This window comes from Orcinus orca, chromosome 5 (genome assembly GCF_937001465.1).
Source record: "Orcinus orca chromosome 5, mOrcOrc1.1, whole genome shotgun sequence".
Taxonomy (NCBI): domain Eukaryota; kingdom Metazoa; phylum Chordata; class Mammalia; order Artiodactyla; family Delphinidae; genus Orcinus; species Orcinus orca.
Window position 1 is genome coordinate 61,867,700 of NC_064563.1, and position 6,000 is coordinate 61,873,699.

Consider the following 6,000-nt stretch of genomic DNA (forward strand, 5'->3'; position numbering starts at 1 on the left):
ACAGCCTACTACACATGGTTCAAGGTTTTTTGTTTTTGTTGTTGGCAGTCCTTTCACCTTTAGGTTAAAGGTATATAATCAAAGTCCTGTGTTAAAAACTCACTTGGATTCATTTTCTTTTCTTCTGAGAGTTTACGTTATTCACTAAAATACAGTTGGTTCATCTGTTGCTGTTTGTATTCAATTTTGGAGGCTTTTTTCTCCCAACCCTGTTAATTTCATTCTTGAACATATAAAACATTACCAAGTTTCCAAAGCTCATAACTACACAAAAAGGTATAATCAGAGCAATGCCATTCCCTCCACCATCCCTTTTACTCAGTTCCTACCCACCCCCTACAGGTAGCTAATTAGTTTCTGGTTACCTCTTCTCTATTTTTGTTCTATCAAAAGATTATGCTTTCTCAGTGTGGAACAGAGAGATGGGACAGCATACTGGATCAAGAAAGAATTTTAAGATGGGAGACATAACAGAATGTTTGTATTATAATGTAAATGATTCCACAGAAACTGAAATTGAAGGTGGAGAAGGGATGGGATAACTGCAGAAAGAAATATCTATCAAAATAACTTCTGGTTTAAATTTGAGGGATATCAAAAGGTTCCCATATTCCAAAATAGATGGCATCTTGTTTGTAACCTTCCAAATTAGTTATACCTATGGCTCTAGAGAACCCACATAAAATGGGGTTATTATTTTGGAAGGATAATTAAGCTATCACTACCTATTAATGTCAGCAGGAGAAATTCTGCCCTGGCAAGAGGGAGGTTTTGAACTTTGAGCTAGACATTTAAGCAGGAATAGAGAGGTGAGAAGAGAATGGGTGACATGAGGATCTGTGTAGTAACACAGATGGACAGTAATGATCGTGCTAGAAAATCAAACCCACATCTCTGGCACGTCTTGGAAAATTTACAAATATGCTATTGAGTAACTGAGGGTTATTCCTCATGTCCTGGCACTAAGTCAGTGTGGCACAGAGGGAAGAACATGAACTTTAGAGACAGAGCGGTCTGGCCTTAAATCCCAACTGAGTTACCTAACAGCTACATAACCACTGGCAAGTTACTTAACATCTCAGAGTCACAATTTTCTTACCTGTAGAACTGGATAATATCTCTTTTGCCAAGTTAATGTAGAATATAAACAGAATAATGTATAGAATTGCCCCTGGCCCAGAACATATGCTTAATAAGTAGTTCCTATAATAAATGCAGATTAACAAGGTAAAGAAATTACACAGTGTGTTTCAATAACATGCCTAAAAGAAATCAGTGAAATCACACCATCTCAGGCAGTATTTGGTAAGGGCAAAAAAAATGTCCAACACGTAGTTCCAATTCTCAATTTTCAAAATGTCCCAGAGTCTATTTTTAAAGTGTAAAAATATGTGCTGACATACTAAAGTGCCAATGGTTTAAAAGAAACAATTCTGAGGAGATGTTGATCAAATGTTAAAAACTTCCAGTTAGGGACTCCCCTGGTGGCGCAGTGGTTAAGAATCCTCCTGCCAATGCAGGGGACATGGGTTCAAGCCCTGGTCTGGGAAGATTCCACATGCTGCAGAGCAACTAAGCCTGTGCGTCACAACTACTGAGCCCGCGTGCTACAACTACTGAAGCCCGCACGCCTAGAGCCCATGCTCTGAAACAAGAGAAGCCACCACAACGAAGACCCAAAGCAGCCAAAAATTAATTAATTAATTAATTTTAAAAAACAACTTCCAGTTATAAGATGAATAAGTTCTGGGGGTTTAAGGTACAACATGGTGACTACAGTTAACAATACTGTATTGCATACTTGAAAGTTGCTAAAAGAATAATCTTAAATGTCACACATACACAAACGTGATGGATGTATTAACTAACTTTAACTATGGTAATCATTTTGCAATTTATATATCTATCAAATCATCACTTACACAATGTTATATGCCAATTATATCTCAATAAAACTGGAGAAAATAATAAAAGAAGCAATACCAATGACTCTGAATAATCTAAGTAATGCCTATGGCTCACAAAGAGATGAACATAAATGTATCAAAAGGCATATTAACCAATTTTATTTTATAAATGTGTATACACAAGAGAATTAAGGACATTCAATAAAGCAATGTTTTAAACGTTTCTATTTCACTTTCAAATTGATCTACAAACCAAAATGCAACATGGAAAGTCTTAAAGTGATCTTTAACTAAATACTGAAATATACAATAAACTTTCAGAGCCTAGAATCAGTAATAACCCCAAAGCCCCACACTGAAGAGCCTTAAAATGCGCAATGGCAATGAGACACGAAGCATACAATTTTACCCGTCGTTTTCCTCGCCGACTAGAAATGACTTCTCTTTCATCTTAAATAAGCAGTGTGTGCTCTACCTCTGTTCTAGAAGACGCACTTAGAGGTCACAATCTCAGTATGCAATACCAAGACGATTAGAATTCATCAACAATTCAATGCCGAACGTCTTAAGAAAACTTTCCAGTAGGGTGCTAATCCACAGACCGAGCTACTTTGCTTGTGGAAGGAGAAAGATGCATCCACACCCTTTACTAAAAGAGAAAAGGAAGGAGTGGGAGAAAAGGGAAGAGAGAGAGATGCAAAATAACAAGACACTGCTTCTATAACCAAATGAAAGTCTGTTTTTAAACTTTGGGAAATTCTTCCTCTGCCGAAGAGCAATAAATATCAAAGTACAATACAAGGCAATCATTTGTGTTTTGAAAGCAGAAAAGAATGCGGAGAGAAAAGGAAAACATTTTATCACGTACTGAACTTACAAGTATTCAAAATCCTTAATTCCTTCCCCCCGCCAAATATTGGGCATCATCATATCCTTTACAAAATAAATTTAACACGAAACCACTGGACTCATTTTTAGCACTCGGTGGAGAACTTTTATCTCTCCCAGCGCTCACCACCCAATAACCCTTCTGGGAAGCCCTGAATAACCGCTATTCTCGGAACAAACGCACGCTCGCGTTCCAGTGCCCCGGAGGCGCCTCGGGGCGCGGAGAGAAACCTGGGGGTCTGGAGGCCAAGGACCATAGACCGCCCCTTCGCTGCCCAGGAAGTGCCCGAAGCGGCGGCCGAGCGGCTGGTCCCCGTACCGGAGCGGAGCACCACCGAGGCGCGCCCGCCCCGTCCCTCCCGGGCAGGGTCCGCCTCCTGGAGTCCCCCGTCCCCGAGTCAGGAGGACCCCGCCGGCCGCGCCTCACGCCCCCTGCGGGAAGCCCAGGATGCCCCCGCGGGGCGCACCGACAAGCCGCAGCTAGCGCGGCCGCCGCCTACCTGAAGGGAGCTTGGGCCCGTGTGGACTGGACGTGCGGAGGTCAGCTGGGCGCTCAGCAGCCCCTGGCGCGCGGAGCCGGCTTGCAGAGCGCAGAGTACCGCCGAGACCAGCGCCGCCGAGATCCGCCGACCACACCCAGGCCCGCGCCTCCCAGCAGCCAACTCCGCTGCGCGCGGGGCCGGGGCGGGGACGTGGCTCGAGGCGCGAGGCGCGAGGCGCGAGGCACGAGGCGCGCGAGCCCGCGGGGACGCGCCGTGGACGCGCGCAGACCCTGGAGCGTGCGCGGCCCGGGCGGGGGGCGAAAGCAGCTGGCGCGGCGCGGAGCGTCTGCTTCCTATTTTCTCTCTCGTTTCCTGCTAGAAGAAGAAAAACATTTATTCCCGGGCAGTTTCGTTTTCTTGGTTCGGCGCCTGGACGCTGGAGCACACTTCTGAGTAGCGCCCAAGTGGTGTGGCCGGTTTCCTTCCTGCCACCGCACAGGCCTCAGCTTGCTCGTGGGCAGGATAGAGGGGCTGATTTAGAAGACCTCAAGGTCCCGTTTAGGTTTAACATTCTGGAATTCTAAATGTAAGAGAGTAAACTGAAGCCCAGAGTCTTACAAAATTGCATTGCAATCCCAGCTCTACCGTCCCTAGTTGTATGACCGTGTACCATCTCAGGGCCTCAGTTTCATCATGGGCAAAATAGGGATACTGTACATGCCTCAAAAAGGTGCGAAAATTTTAACTGCGTTAACAGTTGCACAGAACCTGCCTCTAAATAAATGATCAATGCTTGGAAGTTATCGTTACTGTTGTCACTGATGAAACCGGGCCTTCCAGATAACCCTGTCAAGTTGCTCATCTCTGCATGAGTTAAACATCACATGCAACCGACTTTTTCTAGATTTCTAGGGGTGTTTCATGTTTAAAATGTCATAAAATGAATGCATCTACCCAATTTGCTTCCTCTGAAGTCAGTACCGCCCGGGAGCAATTTTCCTCTCCCCACCCCCATCTTTCTTCTGAGTTAATTCCAGTTTGACAGACTGTTGCTATAGCATTCCTGCTCTGACGTCAAACAATTTAAAGAAACAGCCCTGGGTAACGACAACTGCAGAGGAGTTCTTTGTGGAGTTTTTGTGCTGGAGAAACGTTTGAACAATATCTTAAGAGAACTTTAACACCTCCGCAGCCCTTCCATTTCTTCTTCAGCAGCGTCCCACCATCACCTGGAATAAATCTTTTAGTACCTTCATGATGAGCACACCCTGACTGCAGCTGTGGAGAAAATGTGACCGTTTTGTTTAAAAGCCAGACCATGACAAAAATGGAAACAGCTGTGGTGCTAGGGTGATGAAATTATAGGTGGTTTTTTCCCCAAAATTTTCATTTTCCTTAATGTGGGGTGCTTGTTTCCATTAAGAAGAAAGAGGAGAAATGCCAAATCTTCTACATATCAGTGTAGGAAAAGTTGATTGGGACCTGAATAGTTTGCAGCTGTAACTATTTATATGTTTTAATGATTAAATCCTGAGCTTTATCATTGTCATTTTTAGGAGGAAGCAAAGGGGAATTATTATTTAAGGAACTCCTATTACGTACCAGGCTCCCTGCTTTCTTATATTGTACTTAATTCTCATACTAACTTTACAGTGTGCATTCTATCTCCATTTTACAGATAAAGAAACTGAGGCTCAGTGAGATTAAGTAATTTACATAGAATACACAGTAAGTGTCACAGCCTTACATGGAATCTAGATTGGATTGACTCCAAAGCCCACTTTCTTTTAGATTCTTTTCTGTCTTGTTCTTGTGCACTGGCACTTGTACAGGTCTTTGAGAGGTGGTTGGGTTAAGATTATTAGCTGAAAAACAAGTTGCTGGTATTTAGGAAAACCCAGTGGAAAGTACTGTATTATTCTATTCCACAAAGGATTAGGGGAAATATAAATCAACAGCTCCTAAACACAAAAACCTGAAAATAGTTTACAAGAATTTTACTGACCATTATTTGAAGACTTGAGAATAAATTACACAAAATGATCACTTCAACCTTCCTGAAAATTTGATGTGGACTAGAAGAATAAAGTCTAAGTACAAGAAAGGAAAGTTCATTATCCAAACTAGTTCACTTCCAAGAATATTATATTTCTGTTTTACCACATCTGCTGCACATTTTTCTGGAAGGAACACTTACTTGTTAAAGGACAAGCCTGTGTTGTAAATCTGAAAGTAGAGCTAATGAAAAGAATTTCATTAGCAGGAATAATTTCCTAAAAGCACATTGATGCATCTAAGTGACCCAGCAATTAGTAATTTTTCAAATGATAGCATAATCCATGTAGAAAGAAAAAGAAAGAGAGGAAGGAAGGAAGGAAGGAGGGAGGGAAGGAAGAAAGGAAGAAAAAGAAAAGAAAGAGAAAGAAAGAAAGAAAGAAAGAAAGTGTTATTAATATCCTCGAAGCCCGTAGATTTGTGTAGACAATTGTAATGATGTATCTATCCTGCCTGCTTCTAATGTTTAAATCCAGTGTTCATGTGTTTGGATGCCACTGGCTGATATTTAGATTTCTGACTCATTATGCCCATGTTGTCAAATCCTATTCTATTAAAAGAGGATGGTGGGGTCCCTGCTAGAGAACCTTTGAAGACAAAATCCCTGTCTGTTTCATCCTTGTGTTCTTTGTGGTGTTTAACAGAATACCTTGTACCTACTAATTACT

General features: G+C 42.3%; 1 protein-coding gene across 3 annotated transcripts in view; it reads right to left on the reverse strand.

The window, feature by feature from the left end:
* Window positions 1-3,611, reverse strand: part of GNB4 (G protein subunit beta 4) — a 59,952-nt gene extending 56,341 nt beyond the window's left edge. Inside the window, exon 1 of one of the 3 annotated variants that reach the window (XM_033429481.2) lies at window positions 3,296-3,611. The gene's annotated coding sequence lies outside the window, so the exon portion shown is untranslated. The remainder of the gene's footprint in view (window positions 1-3,295) is intronic. The other 2 variants (XM_004270518.3, XM_033429480.2) reach the window with 2 other exon arrangements.
* Between the last annotated feature and the right edge of the window lie 2,389 nt (window positions 3,612-6,000).